We start from the raw sequence: 20,655 nt of genomic DNA, 5'->3' as shown, positions 1-20,655 counted from the left end.
ACACCCAAGTAATTGTTACCTTAAATCTCTTCAAGTTGATGAGAATTTTAGAAAACAGTGTCATTCTGACTCTCTGACAGCCCCTTGGATCACTCCTCTGCATAGTTGGCTGATGTCATAGCTTCTGCCTATCCTGCTACCCCCCTACCCCCCCGTCACCACCCATGTGCAGTCTGAGGCTCTCTACTCTCCCCCCTCTTCCAGAGATGTCATTTACACCCCGGGTTCACAACTTCTAAATAGCTGAAAACTTGAAATCCAGCACTGACCCTTTAAGTCAGTGAATGCATGACAATATATATTTATATAAATACTAGTAATAAAAGACATCATGTGAAATAAGTCAACAATAAGACATCATAAGTGAAATAAATGAAAAAAAATGAACACCCATGAAGTTTTAACAGAGGGAAGGATAATATGTAGTAATAGAAAGACTCTCCATCCTTACTTCTTCCCACTGTATGTTAAGAGATACTCCTTCCACAAAATTTTCTATGATTGAATTAGTTTCATAAATGTTCCATATTGTATACTTCAACATTAACTTCAGAAAACCAAAGACTCTAAGAAATGCTCCAATGTAGAAATACTAGCTTTGTTCAACCAGAATTTCCAACATTATTTGGTAATATAAATCACTAATATGTAGTATTTATTAATATATTGCACTATATAGCTTAGGAAATGTCTTTAAATGTTCTTTTTAAAAACTTTGATTTACATCTCCAAAAGTCAACAGATTTTAAATACCATTGGTCATATCATCCAGTCTAAGAGAAGCACCACTGGAACTCCCATTGGTCATAAAGTAGACTGTAAATTCAGAGAATGATTTGATCTGAATTCTCTGCTCCCATTTGGAAGAAATATCAGTTCATACCTTGCAATGAATTAAGATTGAAATATTTCTTATATAATATATCACTGCAGAATATCACTGTCTTTTTGGAACTGGGCATTTCCATAATCTGCACAATGAAGATCAAGAAAAAATATATACTGAATTGTAATAGTTTTTTTTACATGGTAGAACCATAGATAAACAGTATCTTTTTTCCATGACTAATAACACTTATATAGCAAATGTGTGTACTTTTAACATGCACAAATACAAACATCCTTTATATAGGTGTAACTATCTGGATGGTTGAATTATATCTTTCCAAAATTCATATGCTGAGGTCCTATCCCCTCTCATACATGACTATATTTGGAGGGGGGTATTTAAACATGAAATTAAGGTTAAATGAAGTCATGAAGGTAGACCCCAATCCAATAGGACTGGTGTCTTTATTAGCAGAGGATATGAGGACACAGATATACACAGAGGGAAGACCATGTGAAGACACAGAGAGAAGGCCATCATCCATATACCAAGGAAGAAGGCCTCAGAAGAAACCAACCCGGCTGACTTCTAGCCTCCAGAATTGTGAGAAATGATTTTTTTGTTACGCTGAACAGTCTGTGGTATTTGTGAAGGTAGCCATGGCAGACTAATATACTATCCAAGTAAAACTGATACTTGACTAGATGAAAGTTAACACAGAGCTAAATTTTAATTAGTCACTTGAAAAATTAAACACCTATATCAGTGAAAGATTAAAACATCATGAGCACAAAGTTAGCATCACAGAGGCACCATTATTCTTGGTGTCCAGCTTCTGTCTGCAGATGAACCTGTGCAGTATCAGCTCTAGCATTTCAGGTCTCAACCCTTTAGTTAGACACAACCGGTCATCTTGGAATCACCTTAGACTATGGGAGAAAGTTATTTCTACTAAGATCACGGAAAACAAATTCATTGACATTCATTTCATAACTTATGGTTGTTCACTGAACTGCTAATTAAATTTGTACCATTTTGAAAGACTAATATAAACTTAGATCAAAACAATGCAAATATCTATTTCTAAGTATGTCTAAAAGTGGTGAAATAAATTTGAAATGACAATACAGTACACCTCAGAAAAATTTAATAATCGATGTATTTGACATTTTACCCCAGAATTAACCACAAGACAATTGCAACATGATTTAATTGATAATGTTAAACATACCCATTATTGGGGCGCCTGGGTGGCTCAGTCGTTAAGCGTCTGCCTTCGGCTCAGGTCATGATCCCAGGGTCCTGGGATCGAGCCCCGTGTCGGGCTCCCTGCTCCACGGGAAGCCTGTTTCTCCCTCTCCTACTCCCCCTGCTTGTGTTCCCTCTCTCACTGTGTCTCTCTTTGTCAAATAAATAAATAAAATCTTTAAAAAAATAAAAAAATAAAAAAATAAACATACCCATTATTTTCCAAGAATAGGTCTTTTAGAATCAAAGTATACCTGTCTGCCCAGAATTTCATTTCAGATCACTAGACTATATTGCTTCTTCTATCTAGACTTCAGTTTTTCCATCTTTATATTGATAACCATATTCTCATTAAACAATAAATTACATCTTATTTCAGTCTTAGTGTTTATGATATTACCTGTTTATATTACACAGCACAATTAAATTTTATGATATTTTAATTGTTTATATTGTCTTTAATCTATAAAACTCAGAAAGTTTCTGTATTAGCTCTCTGGAGCTACTCTACCACAGACCGGATGGCTGGAAACTACAGATGTTTGGGGCACCTGAGTGGTTCAGTCGGTTGAGTGTCTACCTTCAGCTCAAGTCATGATCTCAGGCCCTGGGATCCAGCCCTGCATCAGGCTCCCTGCTCAGTGGGGAGCCTGCTTCTCCCTCTGCCGCTCCCCCTGCTTGTGTTCTCTGGCTCTTCCTGTCAAATAAATAAATAAAATCTTAAAAAAAAAAAAAAAGAAAGAAACTACAGATGTTTATTCTCTCACCATTCTGAATGCCCTAAGTTCCAAAATCAAGTTGTCATCATGACCACACTTCCTCTGAAGGCTCTAAGAAAGAATCCATCTTTTCCAGCTCCTGGAGGGTATCTGCATCCCTTGACTTGTGGCCACATCATCCCAATCTCTGCATTTGTGGTCACACTGCCTCCTCTTCTGTCTGTGTTCTCCCTCTTTGCCTCTCTTTTAGAGGATGAGTGGGATTGCATTTGTAGCCCACATAGATAATCCAGGACAACCTCCGCATCTCAGGATCCTTAAAGTAATCACATCTGCAAAGACTCTTTTCTCAAATAAAACAATATTTCTATATCCCAGGGATCATGACTTGATATCTTAGGGTGACTCTTCAATCTATTACACCTTCTTTCCCTTAAAAAATGTACCATCTCTCTATTAATTACATTACTGTTCAAAACTGTATGTATTATTTGTATGAGATAAAATGCCGTAAGTTCTACATTTTTATTGATTGATTCATAAGCAAACTATTTTTTTTATTTTTTATTTTTTTATTTTTATTTTTTTTAAAGATTTGACTTATTCATTTGAGAGACAGAGAGAGAGCACAAGCAGAGTGAGCGGCAGGCAGATGGAGAAGCAGGCTCCCCACCGAGCAGGGAGCCCCATGTGGGACTTGATCCCAGGACCCTGGGACCACGACCCGAGCTGAAGGCAGACACCAAACCGTCTGAGCCACCCAGGCACCATAAGCAAACTTTTTAGCCTACTGCATAATTTTTCCGATCTACTGAGACGCAGATGTGTAATTTCCCATTTTTAATGTATTTGTTACATTTTCCCTAAACTCTGCAGATCAGACAAATGGGAAGGTTGTAATTGTTTCTGTATTTTTCTTGATCTCTCCTCCTCCAAAGTCCTTCACAGATGCTAAATACTCCCACCTCCCTTTCAAACCTTCTCACACCCTGATAAGCATCTATCGGTTTTTATATAAAATGTTCACATAAATGAAGTTTAATGAAAGTCAAACCTTGTTAAACAGATACTATACAACATTAAACATCTCCAATTAGTGAAAAGATTACCAAAAATCTATTGCTGATCTGCTTATTTCAAGAAGTTCCTAATATGACAAATATAGTATGACACAGATAATTTGGCAAACTACTCCATGCATATTTTAATGAGTTTGACCTGTAATTCAATGATATTTGATGCTATCGATCCTTCCCTGACCCTTTATCCTCTATTGAATTTAACACCAAGTTTCTGTCTCATCTCATAAATATTATCTCAGATTTTGCTGTATGTGGCAAGACGGCAGAAGATTCATTCCTAGATTAGGAGGACTTTAAACTTAAATCTGAAGGAGAGTGATGCAAGATAAATCATCTGAGATGTAGTTGCTGCTTTCAAGGAGCCTGCTCTTTGGGAAGTGATACAGTTAGTCACCCACACAGTCATACGATAAAGCAATCAGGGATAATTAATACCATAAATCTGAAAACAAAATACAGAAGAGTAGGCAACAAATTCTGAATGAAAAGAGTGGGGGAGACTTAACGAAGACTTGCCATCTCTTAAATGATTTTCATTTTTCTATCAAGTATATCAAGTCTCAAGTATATCAGCTCCCTGGGAAGGGCTTCTCCCATGTGTTCCGTGAGAATCAGTTGATATCATTGGGGCACTAATTTTATAAGTAACATATTCCAGTTGGTATATAGTGCATCATATTCTACTTATGCCTGTTTTTATTTTTGTTTTTGTATTGCCCTGAGATTTTAAGATCTTAAAAAAAGAGATTATATCTTATTCATATCCAAATCATATATACATGAGCACACCACCATGTTTGATGAGGAATTAAATACACATTTATTGAATAAATCACTAAAGAATATTTGAGATGTCCATGAAATGATTAAAAGTTGTCAGAATTTCTCTCCCACTGTTTTAAACTAATAAGCCAGGAAAAAAAAAAATATGAAACAGCTATTTAGAAGGAAAGCAAAGGATGTGACTCCCCCCATCATGTCAGGTCACTGCCCAGAAGTTTGCATGACACAGGGCAGAGAAAGCAACCCTAGGGAAACGTGGAGGTCTCTATGATTTGAGAAGACAAGGATCATTGTTCAGCGAGGCTAAGGTGACCAGGAAAATGAATGCATAAATGAACACATATTTAGCAGATGAGAAAAGTAAGCTTGGAGAAGCTAAGTCACTTGCCCAAGTAAATACACTTACATTAGGTTAAACAATTTCAAATACATGACTTTGTCAACACCTTGAGATAGAAATCTTTTTAATTGCCATTTTGCAAACCCGGAAAAAATAAGTTTAGAGAGGATACAAGCTGCCCAAATGTACAGGATGGTAAGAGAACACAACAAGCACTTAAACCCAGATGTTCTACCACCAAATTTATCCTCTGATTTGACCTCTCACCATCCCTCTTCTGATGACTGACCCCTAAATACCTGAACACAAAGTATCCTCTCAACTTCTCCAGACAAAATGCCCTCAATTACTTTCATCACAATAACTTTTTTGATAGTTACATCACAATTCTTAATTTTATTAGGTTGTTGGCAAACAAATACTCCTAAGTGCTTCTATATATTGACTCAGGAAAATAAGCTCAAATAGTCAGCTACATATGTAAAAGATGAAAGAAACTTAGCTTACTGACCAGTGGCAGTGTGTGAATGCCTACTGTTAGTAATTGATTATTGACTATTAGCTCAATCTGAGGCAGTTCTGTTGCCTGACTCCTGAAAATATCTGCCATAAACCTTGAGCAGCATTATGGGGAGACAGCACAGTCTCCAATTTGGAAGTAATAATCCCACTTCCTCTGATTAGGAAAAACTTTCCTATGATGTTCATTTCTAGGTAACACACATAGAAACAGAAGTATATGCAAATATGAGTACAGATTTCATTTTAGGGATTACTGAAAAATAATTGAGGTATTTAATCCAATAAATGAAAAATGTGGACCACATTCAATGTTAATATTTAATATTTAAGTTTTCCTACAGGGAAAAGACAAAGCTTATTTTGCATAGTTCCTCATATAGATACATGTTTAGAATTGTCAAAGTGAGAATTTGGGGTCAACACAAAGACTAGCGTCCTAACAAAGTAGTAAAATTTAGTTTCCAATTGTTACTGGAAATGTCAGAACAAAAGCTCTGTGATTTTTCAGAAATGTAATGTAGAGAACATATATGTACTCTGATTCAGGTTCCCTTAAGCTAGCCCCAAATTTCCAGAGACACCCATGTGCCCATTGAGTAATAGATGTGAGCCATGGCCACAGAGCTTTTTGAAGATGATGAGATTGGGTCTCTCTTCTGTTTCAAATATGCCTAGTTTCTGGCTCTATTTCCTATTGAAAAATGGCTTCTGTCTTTTGTGTTTGTTACTGATATTTGAATTCTCAGAATCTGATTTCTTGTTCTTAAGTTTTTTTATTTTGGAGTTAGTCTTTCCTCTTTGGGAACTCCCTATTAAAAAAAGAGGCAGTCTAAGGAGCTAACATTAAAAATGTGATTATACTGAGGAGCCTGGATGGCTCAGTTGGTTAAGTGTCTGACTCTTGGTTTCAGCTCAGGACATGATCTCAGAGTCCTCAGATGGAACCCTGTGTCAGGCTCTGTGCTCAGCATGGAGTCTGCTGGAGATTATCTCCCTTCCCTCTGCTTCTCCCTCTGCTCCTCCCCCTGCTCACTCTCACTCTCTCTCAAATAAATAAATAAAAATCTTTAAAAAAAGGGGAGAGATTATATTGCCAGTACTGTATGGTACATTGATTAAAATAACCTACAAAGTCCCCAGTTACTCTGTTTCCATCATTCTATAGTTACTATTCCCTGCATTTTAATCAACATAGCTTTCAAATTACTAAATGATATCTGTAATTAATTAATTGAAAATGTTATACTTACATATTTTAAAATAGTGATTTTGGTTATTGTTTTTACAAATTAAAATTTCAATAAGGATGTTTGTAAATTAATTTCTTCTTTTCTCACCAACAAACATCATTGCTTTGACTTTTGTTGTTGTTCAATTAAATGTAAAATGGTATCTGGAATAGCTCTGGCTCCCAACTGAGAAATTATTTTATCTCAATTTGACCTCTCCTCACCATCTTCTCCCTCTTTCTTCCCCCTCTTTCTTCTTCATACTTAGATTTGTTTCTTTTGTACACTGCACTATTTCAACTTTCTTCTTCTTTTTTTTTAAAGATTTTATTTTTTATATATTTGAGAGAGAGAGTGAGAGCGAGAGCACAAGATGGGGTAGGGTCAGAGGTAGGAGAAGACTCTCCGCTGAGCAGGGAGCCTGATGTGGGACTCGATCCTGGGACTCTGGTATCATGACCTGAGACGAAGGCAGACGCTCAACCGACTGAGCCACCCAGCCCCCTCAACTTTATTCTTAATGAAAAATAATCATGTCCATTAATGTATGTCATCTTCCTATCCTAGAACTTTCACTGTGTCTGAGATTAATAAATAACATACATTCTTTATTATCTCTTTGTAGTGCAGGATTTTTCTGTAGAGTTGTCAATCTTAGGCCAAGTTTTCTATAAGATTTAGCAAATTTATTGGGAATCTCATTCTCCATGAATGTAGCAAAAGCAAACAACCTTTTAACAATTCTGTAAAAATCTTCTTCTAAATTTTTCAAAAATATAGCTCAGAATTTTGTTTATATAATCATCTCTTTCAATGTTTCCAGGGTTTCTTGACCCAGTTGAATCAGTAATAACATAGGTGGTAAAGAAATGACTAGTTCTTCAAAACTAGAAAGAAATGCTATCTAGAAATGCTCTTTCATTTATTTTTTCTTTATTTAACACAATGTATAAATCCATGAAAACCTTCAAATGATCTAAAATCAATCCATACTGATTTTTGTAAGAATAGTAAATTAGAAAAGACAAATATAAAAATTTTTGAAGGCCTTAAGGTTTAGTATTTTCTGATAACTTCAACAATACAAAAGAAAAAATCTGTAAGGTTTGGTTGCCTTGCCACAGGAGGCTCTTGTGATTTATAATTTTAAAATTTATTTTGATTCTGCTCTGATTTTTGTGCTATCACTTAGGATGGAAGTAAACTGTAAACACATTTGATCTATAGTTTGAGGTTCCTCGATTGAGATTAATCAACTTTAACTTATTTTTGAGCACAGGTAAATCAATGGATAATTTTGTTATCTCATTCGTGCTCAGTAAATGGCTTTTTTTCTTAATGCTAAACCACCCATATTTTGGTGTAAAAATGGAAAATGTCTGAAAATCTTCAATGGAAGGCTAATTCATTGTTCATTGACTATGTTTCTACTGATGACAGTACCCATCATTTGAGTGTGTGCGTGTGTGTGTGTGTGTGTGTGTGTGTCTATGTGGTTTGTTTGTGTAAATTGCACCTCTAATATGCTGTTTACAACTTTTAAGCTTCAGTTTCCATGGCATGGAGAAGAAATGGAAGAAAATTGTAAAGGAATCTTAGAATCCTGATTTTTTACATGAATATCTACAAGAACAGACAAAACTGAAAATAAGGATCGGGAACAACATAACTACTTTATACATTTCAGAAAGTGGAAATCTTCTAGTAGAGGGGATGACAAACTTTCTGTTAATGGTCAAACAATAAATACCTTTGGCTTTGTGGCTGAGAGGGTCCCGGTCACAATTGAACTCTCCTGTGTCGGTGCAAGAGTAGCCATACTCAATAAGCAAATACATAGTTGTGGATGTGTTCCAATAAAACTTTATTTGCACAAACAGGCAGTGGGCTGTTTTGTTCAAGGGCCATTTTTGCCAGTGACTATTTTAAGGCATAGTCTTCTAGTCACAAGTTTTAGTGTGTCCTACGTACCAGTCATTACACTTTAGAGAGGGAACACAGTGTCAGTTAATCCAGAGAGTAAATTCAGTGAAGAACAGTTAAGAGTTTTCTACTTAGTTAGTATCAGAGCTTCATTCATACTGCCAGGAAAAAAAATGACCTTGATTTTAATAGTATAAGTATAAATAACATTGCTGATTCATAATTTGCTCTTTTTCCAGTATGAGATTTTTGACCCTTATTTTGTCTTTGGCCCATACTCTAATATAAATAAGCAAATGACTCACAAAGCTATTTTGCATTTATACTTTATTTTTTAATGTAGATTTTAAAATACAAAATCAAAAGTTTAGCTTTCCTTAGGCATAAGGGGTAAAGTTTAAGAAATGACTCTTCAAAACATTTGTGAGAAGGAAGTTGGGCTGTGATGCAGCATCGATTTTATGATGTATCAGTCATCAGTTCATTAGAAATGGTACTTAATCTTTAGGATGTGAGTCATCTCAGACCCAATAGCTTCCAGAAATTTTTCACAGAGGCATATGATATAGGAAGCCATTGGCTGAGGGACAGTAACTCTACAATGATGCATATGTGCTATTGGCAGCCTCTACATCTCACCCCTTTGGCAGAGCCCTATCACATTTCCGGTGCCCTCTATATCTGAAAAAACTTTCCATGTTGATGAAGTCCTTATCTAACCTAGATTTATGTAATGTTCTTGGGTTCTAACTTAGCCCTCAACACCCCAGCTTACTGCTCTAGTTTCCTCTCTTTTTCCAAAGCACAACTAGCACCTTCCACCTTAGCTTGCTAGCCATATTCCCACAAAAATTTACCTTAGGAGGGTCTGAATTAAAACTAAACTGCTGAAGTTTTCAGAATTCAAGATTGCCTTCACAAGGGCAAAACTCTAGATTCATGGCTAGGGTTATTCATTCAACAAATATGCATGTATTGCCAAGTATGTAACAGGGCATTTTCAAGGTGCTAAGGGATCAATTTAGTTCCAGGACTCACAATGCATAGTTAAGAGTGTGTGTGTGTACAGTAAATATGTAAATCAATTATTGCAGGAAACTGACATTATTACAGCATAATATTGTGCCATGGACAGGTACAATGAAAGTGCAAATAAGTACATCATTACTATCCTGGCATGGAGCAGTGCAGAAAGGTGTAGGTCTGAGGCCTCACAAAGAAAATGAAATAGACTGAGCTTTAAAGATGAGAAGGAATTTAAAGAGAAAAGAACTTTACAGAGGGAGAGAACAATGCATACAAAAGTTCAGGGGTATTAAATAGTATGATGTAATTTTATCTAGGAATGGAAAATAATCTGCATGATTAAGCTAAAAGTGTAAGTAAGGGAGAGACAAAAAATTAATTTAGAAAAGCAAGTTGGGCTTAGAGTTGATAGCTAATAACTTTTAGGGTAAAAGTAATAGGAAACTTTGAAAGATGGAAGCATGGTTAATGTGTTGGTTTGGTGACTTATGTTGATTACTAAATGATATCCAAATAAATGTGTTGGATATAGAACTCACCAGAGAGAGAATTCTAGGTTGGAGATTCAGGTATGAGAGTCACCCACATGTATACAATCTCTAAAAACACAGACTTAGAGAGTAAACAAACAAATGAACAAATAAAATAAGGACACAGAGCAATAAATACAATTCTAAGAAACACATGCACCTGTAGAATGGACAAAGGAAATTGGTGGGCAGAGACCATAAAATAAAAATAGAAAACCAGGAAAGAACATGTCTAGAATGTGGTCATAATTAACAGGTAGCATGTAAAATAAGGAGTGAAAAGATGATACAGTTTGAAGACCGTTACTGTAACAGGAGAGTTATATGAAGTGAGAGGTATGGATGATAAACAGCAATCTGTTGAAAGGTGAATGGGAGATAAAGTATAAACAAAAATAAAAAGCTTCTGCACAGTGCAGGAAACAATCAACAAAAAGGCAACCTATGGAATGGGAGAAGATACTAGCAAATGACATATCTGACAAAGGCTTAGTATCCAAAATATATCAAGAACTTACAAACTTAACACCCAAAAATCAAATAATCCAGTTTAAAAATGGGCAGAAGACATGAATGGATAGTTTTCAAAAGAAGACAATCAGATGGCCAACAGACACATGTAAGGATGCTCAACATCATGCATTATCAGGGAAATACAAATCAAAACTACAATGAGATATCACCTCACACATGTCAAAATGGCTACAATCAACAACACAAGAAAAGACAAGTATTGGTGAGGATGCAGATAAAAGGCAACCCTCTTATGCTGTTGGTGGGAATGCAAACTGGTGCAGCTATTCTGGAAAACAGGATGGAGTTTCCTCAAAAAGTTAAAAAATAGAACTACCTTATGATCCAGCAATTGCTCTACTAGGTATTTACCCCCAAATACAAAAATACTGATTCAAAGGGATACATGCACCCTGATGTTTATAGCAGCATTATCTATCATAGCCAAATTATGAAAGAGCCCAAATGTCCATCAACCAATGAATGGATAAAGAAGATGTGAGATACACACACACACACCACAACACAACACAATGGACTATTACTCAACCATAAAAAAGAATGAAATATTGCTATTTGCAATGACTTGGATGGAGCTAGAGAGTAGTATGTTAAGTGAAATAAATCAGTCAGAGAAAGACAAATACCATATGATTTCACTCATATGTGGAATTTAAGAAACAAAACAAATGATCATAGGAGGGAAAAAGGAGAGGAAAACCAAGAAACAGACTCTTAAATATAGAGAATAAACGGATGGTTACCAGAGGAGTGCACTTACGATGAGCACCGGGTATTGTATGTAAGTGTTGAATCACTAAACTGTGCACATGAAACTAATATTACACTCTATGTTAACTAACTGGAATTTAAATAAAAACTAAAAAAAAAAAGTACTCTACTTGAACTTTCAAAAATCAATCAATGTAATTCAACACATTAAAACACTGATGAAGAAAAAATAATATGACCTTTTCAATACAGAAAAATCATTTGACAAAATTTAACATTCTTTCTTGATAAAACAAACTAAAAACTTGTAGCAACCTAGGAATGGAATAAAAGGGGCCTTCCTATCCTGATAAAAGGCATCTAGGAAATACTTCAGAGTTAATATCATAATTAATGAGAGACTGAAAATTTTCTATTAAGTTTGGGAACAAGAGAAGGATATCTGCTCTTACCACACCTATTTTACATTATAATGGAAGTTCTTGCCAATGGGATAAGACAAGAAAAATAAAGTCATACAAATAAAAACATAAAATTGTCTCTATTCACAGACAACATGATTGTTTATATAGAAAATTCTAAAGGATCTTTAGAGAAGCAATCCCCAATCTAGCTGTATACCCAAAAGAAATAAAAGCATATGTTCGTACTTGGCAATACATATATAGTAGGCAATAAAATAACAAAGTATTAATCATACAACATGGATGAATCTTAAATGCATTTTGCTAAGTGAAAGTGGCAAGACAGTAAAAGTTACATATCTTATGGTTCCATTTTTTTTTCTGACACTCAGGAAAAATAAAAAATGTATTCTAAGGCAATCAATGATTGCTGAAGTCAGGAGTGGAGGGAAGTAGCTATCTGTGAAGAGATAGCATAGAAGAATTTAGAGGTGTTGGTATTGTTATGTATGAAGTACAGTAGTGGATATACAATTTCATGTGCTAGTCTAAACTGACTGAACTGTATATTACAAAAAGTGAATTTTACTATGTGTTAATTTTTAAAGATCTACCAAATTGTGAAAAAAATGCATTACAAATGAATCGTAATCATACTTAAAGATATGGGGAAGAAAGAAACAACTTAGGTCACTCTGAAAAAAATGCTGTTTTGACTAGATACTGTAAGGCTAAGAAAAAAAGGGACTCTACACAAACACTGTACTGTAGTTAGTAAATTTGTTTTTCACAAGGGTTTGGATTATGAATCCTAAAATTACTTTAGTTGTATACCAGGGTTGAATAGATTACTAAATATGAGGTAAATAATTAAAGCCAGGTTTCTCAACATTGAAGAAAGAAGTTAAAAATATGAAAAATGGGAAGGCTAGAATGAACTCTATGGTGCTGGATTGGGGTCAGAGGTATTAATACGGGCTCATAATTTAACATACTTATGCCAATAGACACAGAAATGCAGTTGTATGTGTATGTATGAGTTATTATAAATACATGTATATCCTAGTTCTCTTCATTATGAGGTGTTTGAAGAGGTGGTGTTGCAACAGTGAGCATATCCTGTGCCTAGATCTTTGTTTCTAAATACCATGTACCTGTAAAGGATCCATGGCTCATGGGCTCATTGGAGAAGTGGTTGATACCAGGACTGCAGGAAGAATACAAATAGTCCTGGAGTGTTGTGTGTACTGGAAAATAAGGAAGGGCAAAAAAAAAAAAAAAAAAAAAGAGAGAGAGTGATAGAGATAATATAGAGATAGATAGATAGATAAATAGATAAACAGAGACAGAGGGAAACACAAAATCACCAGAATAATGACCACAGGCAAAATCCACCAAATGAATATTAAATCAGATAATAAATCAATAAAATCACTGTGTTATTACTGCACAAAACAATAAATGAAGTCAAATAATTCCATGAAAATACATTTCAACATCTATTTAGAAATAGCTATAGAAGAAAAATAGACAATTCAGAATTATTTGCATGTATGATAAATATTGGGCTTAAAGTTTGAAATTTGTATGGATTAAATGATTGGCTAACTTCATGAACATTTCATGTTAATCTTGATTTTATTAGTAGAGTCACATAAAAATTAATTACTTTATTTCAAATACACTGAGAAAGTCAGTCTGGTTCAGTCCATTGACAAAAAATAATTACTAAATATTATTAAACAAGTGAATTTTTTTTAAGTGATCCTATTCTCTAATTCCATTCCCCAAGATCCCTTCCCCTATCCCTATGCCTCTTCCTGTATTTCTTATTTGGTGAAGAATAATACCCAATAATACCCACTCAAGCCAGAAATTGACTCATTTCTCTCCTCATTCAGTTCATTCACTATATCCCCAAGTTATGTGGATTCTCATAAAACAAATCACACATTTCCATCCCTGCTGTGAACACCTCGGTTTAACATTGTTTCTTTACTGGGTTACATCAACCATCTTATAACTTATCTTCCTATCTCACTCCACTCAACTGTCAAAGTGATCTTTCAAAGACACAAATCTGAATGTCCACTCTCTTCCTTGAGATCTTCCGGTGAGTCATGAATCTATGCATGAAAGCTCCTTATGGGTTGGCCTTCTGATATAACTCCTATTTATATTTCCAGCCCTAATGATTATTTGTGGTTCTCTGAAGGTCACATTTTCCTAAAATGGCCTCCGTACCTGCTCCTTCTCTCCAAAGAGATCTCCCAACTCTCCCTCCTCAATGCCAATGGCCATCAGGCTCCAGCTTTTCTTTAAAGTTCTGCTTGGCTATCAGCTCTTCTAGAGTCCTCTCTTGGGACCTAATAGCCAGGAATTGGTGCCCCATGTACTGATGCCTATTCCCTTTACTCACTCCTACCAAATCACTTTGCATATTGTTTTATAACTGCTTGCTTAGTTATCTAGTCTCCATTATACTGTAAAATCTTCTAAGATAAAGACATATTTATTATTACTTTTAAAATAGGCTGAGCACAGAACTCTACCTGTCAATACACATTCAACAATGAATGAAAAAAAGAATTAAAAAAAAAATAGAGCACACTGTGAGCAAATCTGCTTGTCACCACTATAAGCTGCAATATTAAATGATTTAAAGCGACAGTTTTATCATATACTTGTGGTTGCATTTATCCTTAACAATCAAGATTTTCTTATAGATCCCAAATTAAAATAGTAAGAGTTTTTTTTTTCTTCCTTAAACGGATTATTTTCTCACCATTTGGTCTTTAAGGAAGTCATTGTTGGACCTTATTCCAAGTAAAAATTGTTAGCTTGTTTCTATGAATTAAAGAGCTGATAAAACACCTACTTAAAATTGCATTAGGGGCGCCTGGGTGCCTCAGTCAGTTAAGTGTCTGCCTTCGGCTCAGGTCATGGTCCCAGGGTTCTGGGATCGAGCCCCACATCGGGCTCCCTGCTCAGCGGGAAGCCTGCTTTTCCCTCTCTCACTCCCCCTGCCTGTGTTCCCTCTCTCACTGCGTCTCTCTCTGTCAAATAAATAAAAATAAAATCTTAAAAAAGAAAAAATTGCATTAAACTTTATTCACCTTAAATACTAAACCTACAACTTCTTCATTTAGAAATATGCTCTGAAGGTCTAGTTGAATTTTCTCCTTTTAAAATCTGGAGGATTGAGGGAAAGGATTCGTGTTGATAGACTACATGAGCTTTTAAAGGATGCGCAATGAATCCTAAATACATTCTTCCAGCCAAGTCCCAAAGCAGATATTAGATGCCTTTCAGGCCCCTGACCTCCCCTTTCTCTTGTCCTGGCTCTTAGTGGGCTCTGTCTCCACACAGATGCAGTCAACAGGACCTCGCATCTTGCCTTCCTGGCACGCGTCTGGCCCACAACCACCGGCTTCCCTCTCAATGTTGCTTCATGATCCTGCTTGGTGCTCATGCTCACTCATACAGGCACAATCTAGAAGTTCAGAGGTTAGTGCCCTGCAGGATGAACATTTAACCAACTGGAAAAGGGGGCTGGTAGATAAAGTACTTAAAGGGATTAGGAGATAAATCCCCTTTGTCCTCTGAGATGGTGCTGAGCTGTGTGGCGCCATCATAACAAGCAGTGAGTTACAGAAGTGGCCGGTTCTGTAAGTCATCTTTGTGTTGGCTCTTCTTCCTTCCCTGTATCAGTGACTTACCCCCCACTTCTGCTTTCTGGGTTGGACTTTCCAGAAAAGTAATAGCACATAAACCCTCTGCCTCAGGACGTACATTCTGGGAATCCCAGGCCAAGACACCTTATCTAGGAAATGTGTCTTGGCATGTGTCTACTCTTTGGTTAATCTTGGGGTTGCTACAATGCTAAGTCTTAGCATAAATCTTTAAAAAGAGATCAGTTCTTCTCTAACCTGGCATTCCAACATCTGAATTTACTCTATATCTTTAATTCAAAAGAAGCAGACCATAATTTTGGAGCCCAGAACAGCAGAGATAAAACGTTTCTTTAAGTCCAAAACAGTTTCTTATATACCTCTGCAACCCATAAAAAACTTGTATATGTCAGTCTTCCACATACTATTGGGACATTAATTGTTTATAGGATGGATTAATGCATAAATGAATGGTAAGAGAAACATACATAGTAGCTTCTCCCCTCAATGTCTTCCTCATGGCAACCTGCAACCCTACAGACAGGCTTCTAGCTCCTGGCTCCCCCAGCCACCCTACCCATGTCAACCATAATGCACAGTCTTAATCCTTAATGATTTCAGCTGTGCTTGGTGCAAAGCAAAAAGAGAAAGCAAGAACTTTCATTCTACCGGATAAGGCTCAAGGGAGATGCTAAATAAATGTTAGATACTCTTTGTGGAATTTTTTTCCTCTGTAAAAAAAAAAACTGGTATTTATTTGAAGATTAGAGCAATGCTGTGCTGATTTCCAAAGTTAAGATGGCGAGATTGTTTAGATAACATATAACACAATTCAACTTTAATCCTTCACATTTAAAATGTCTTTAATTTGGAAGGTGATCAGCATTACCTCCATTATTTCTTGCTGGTGTCTAGTTTTGTTTCTATGTAGAACTTTGGAAAATATAGGCAAGATCTCTTTTTTGTTTTCCTTACAATATGTTCATAATTTTTGGCTTACGTGGTGTTCTTACTAAAAGCATTTCTTCTGTTAACTGTCTCACCCCCCTAGGCACTGACTAGCTATCAATAGTCTGCGTGTAGTTTCAGTACTGGGAATGAAAACACCCTTATGATATTAGGTATCATCTCCTAACAGTGAGAATCAGTATGGGTAGTTTGAGAACTAGTCAAAGAGACGATCAAGCAATGACAAGAAGTTGTATACATTGTCATAGTTTATATTATTTTGTATCAAATATCCCATTTTCCTCTTTGAATTGACTTTCTCTGGGCCGGTGGTAAAGGTCGGGGGTTACACAAACCATGTGACTTGCTTCAGCTTCATGTGAGAAGTGATGTGTGTCATTTCTGGGTAGAATCATTAGGTGGCTCATTATGTCCCTTTTACTCTGCCATGATCACTGGCAATGCTCCAGATAAAGGATGCTTTGTCACTTTGGGTCCTAGATAGAAGATGAATGCAGAGCAGGCAGAACAGCAACCAAACTTTGATAAAATCATAATCATGTTTTCATAAGCCATTGAGATTTTGAGGTTGTTATTACAGCACAATTAAGCCAGTGTTGATATATAAACCTTCCTTCAAAGAATTCTCTAAGAAAGGTGTTGTGTCAAGTGTGGTAGGCAGGATGGCCCCTAAAGACAATCCCTAATCCCTGGAACCTGTGAATATGTTACACTACAGGGCAAGTATGTAACTAAAGTTACAAACCTTAAAATAGGGAGGTTTTCTGGATTATCCAGGTAGGTCCAATCTAATCCCATGAGCCCTTAAAAAGAGGAAGAACTCTCTGGCTGGTGGCAAAAGGTGAAGTCAGGGAGATGATACAAACATGAGAAGGATTCCATGCAGCCATTGCTGATTGAAGTTGGGTGGGTCTGGGGTTGGGGGTTTCCATGTTACTAGGAGCTCAGGTGGCTGTTAAGGAATTGAGAGAGCCTCTTAGCTGACATTCGCAAGGAAATGGGGTCCTCAGTTCCACAACCACAGGGAACTGAATTTGGCCAACAATCTGAATGAATGAGTTTGGAAGCAAATTCATTCCCAGAGCCTCCAGAAAGAATGCATGAATCACAGAAAATTGATTTTGACCTTGTGATATTCTAAGCAGAGAACCTCACTGAGCCACACTGGACCTAGCATTCTGACCTACAGATCTGTGAGATAATAAATTTTTGTGTGTGTTTTTTAATAAATGAATTTGCATTAATTTGATATGACAGCAATAGAAAATGAAAACACCAATTTTGCAGTTTGAATAGTGATATGTATGCATTGACTAATAAAGGGACACGTAACTTTCCAGGAAAATTAAATGATTTAACTGAATTAACCTTGGTGGTCAGTTATAGGAAAAAGCAAATGCTGATAACAAGATCTGGCCTCTCACCTCCTAGCTATTCCACCTATTGCAAATTATATATTTGTAAGAGTTTCCTAACCCACAAAAGAAAACTAAATATGTTTACTTCAAAGAGTTATTGGATAAATTTTTCCCTAAGATTTATTTATTTATTTGAGAGAGAGAAAGCACACACACTTGAGCTAAGGGGGAGGGGCAGAAGGAGAGTGAGGGAGAGAACCTCAAGCAGACTCCCCAGTGAGCACAGAGCCTGACACAGGCCTTGATCCTAGGGCCCTGAGATCATGACCTGAGATGATATCAAGAGTCTGACACTTTTTTTTTTTTTTAAGATTTTATTTATTTGACAGAGAGAGACACAGTGAGAGAGGGAACACAAGCAGTGGGAAGGCGAGAGGGAGAAGCAGGCTTCCCGCCGAGCAGGGAGCCCGATGCGGGGCTCGATCCCAGGACCCTGGGATCATGACCTGAGCCGAAGGCAGACGCTTAACGACTGAGCCACCCAGGTGCCCCAAGAGTCTGACACTTAACTGACTGAGCTACCCAGGTGCCCCAATAATTTTTTTTTTTAAAGTAAATGCACATAATCCAGTCCCTGATCGGTGGTCAGATAATGATAGTTAAATAAATATAGAGATTAACAAGTGAATAAAAGTTACTGAAACTTGCCAAATGACCCACTTCATGGGAACATCAGGTTTCTTGTATCAAGATAAAACAATACTCTTTCCTAATCCATGCCTATCTTTGATATTTACAGCATACCTGCTTAACAAAGATAACACTGCTATTTTTAAAATAGGACAGTGATTATCTCACTGGTATAATATGTTCAATTAATTGAGTTTATCTATTAATCTTTTAATATCTATTTTATAATGAAACTATTAGTAATTTCAACCTTTGTCACGTCTTCAGGTAATGTTTACAAATACAATTGTGTCGTCATTTCCCTGTGCCAGGTTAGCCTATTTACTGAGAGTATTTCCCAAAATTCTGAAGGAATAAAATGAAGAGAAATGTTGAAAACAAACCCTCATTTTTTCCTGAACCAACAATTATTTAGCACCTAGCATTTATTTAGTTCTATTTGTAAGTGTCAGAATGACTCCTTCTCCTGGTAAAGATCATAATTAGGAAGCCAAACACTGAAACAACCATGAATGTTTCTTTGCTATAATGGTATTTTCTAGCACAAAGGAGGGGACAATTAACTTTGCTGAAAGAGTAGGGAAAACCTTACAGAAGAGGATAAATTTGCTTTGGTTCTTGAGTGATTATTTTCACTGTTGTTCATTTTTCACTTGCAAACTCAAAATTGTTGTCTTGCGATACATATCATTTCAATGTCAGAAGGCTATCAGTACATCGACCTTTTTGTCATGGTGTCTTCGTATAACTGGGCAAGGCTTTCTCTAAAAAACCAGATAGTTAAATGAATATAGAAATTGACAAGTGAATAAAAGTTACTAAAACTTGCCAATTCATAGGAACATGAAAGATTCCATGGAGCTGTTGCTGATTTGAAGTTGGGTGGGTCTGGGGTTGGGGGTTTCCACATTACTAGGAGCACAGGTGGCCATAAGGAATTGAGAGAGCCTCTCAGCTGACAGTCTGCAAGGAAATGAGGTCCTCAGTTCCACAACCACAGGGAACTGAATTTGGCCAACAATCTGAATGAATGAGCTTGAATGAATGAATGAATTCAGACTTTGCAGCCATATGGTCTCTGTCACCACTACTCAACTCTACAATCCTTGGAAAAAAGCAGCCACACACAATATGCAAACAATAGTATGTAAGTTATTGGTCATGGCTGTGTGCCAATAAAACTTTATTTACAAAAACAGGCAATGATTCAGATTTTGTCTATTGGCTGCATACTGCCAAACCCTGTCTTACATAATTAATATAAAATATAAAATAATTAAAGGGTATTATGCTTTGTGCCAGGGCTTGTGAAGACACAGGAAAAAAAAAGGCTGGTTCTTGCCTTCAAAAAGTTTACCAATGTACAATATTCATGTTAAAGGAATTCTACCAAAATTTAAGCTTATAATTTTAGTCTGAGACTCTCAATAGCCAGATTGAAGGAGGAAACTAGACTTAATCTGGTTCCATCTCATTTTGATATGTTGCTTCAGATATTAACTAACTTATTAGGGTTTGTTGGTTTGTCTATTTCAATGAATATGTGTCTGTTCTAGAGTCTTCAGCCCATTTTGGTCACAGGGAAACATTCATATGTTCTTACTGAGTTGTTATGCCAAAGAGAATCAATGTTAGGTGCAGTTTTAGGGTAGGACTGTGTTTCTAGATTAGAATCAGACAGAGGGACCAAAAGGGAGAAACATAAGGAATTTCATTTTTATATGTGGTCAGATTTTGTAAAAGGAGAGAAGAGCCTGTGGCTCAGAAACCAAGGATAAGGCTGGAGAGCAGGTCACCAGGAGTAATGTATCAAGACCCAAGGCCTCCAAGATCCAGCAGATTCCAGAATAAACTTTATGTGCTCAGGCAGCTTTTCACTGTGTAACAGTAACACCCTGTTTAGGACATAATTAGTGCCTATTTAGAGTAGGGCTGGGGTTAATGTAGGAGATGAGAGATGTTGATAGCCTGTTGAAAACATTTGTTTAAGCTTCAAATTTGAGATAGGATAGAACCAGGGCACTGAAAAATGAAAAGAATTTAAAGAAAAGGAAAAACGACAACAACAACAACACTGGATTTAAGGA

The sequence above is a fragment of the Phoca vitulina genome, unplaced genomic scaffold (assembly GCF_004348235.1).
Source record: "Phoca vitulina isolate PV1807 unplaced genomic scaffold, GSC_HSeal_1.0 scaffold43, whole genome shotgun sequence".
Taxonomy (NCBI): Eukaryota; Metazoa; Chordata; class Mammalia; order Carnivora; family Phocidae; genus Phoca; species Phoca vitulina.
This window is presented reverse-complemented; position numbering follows the sequence as displayed.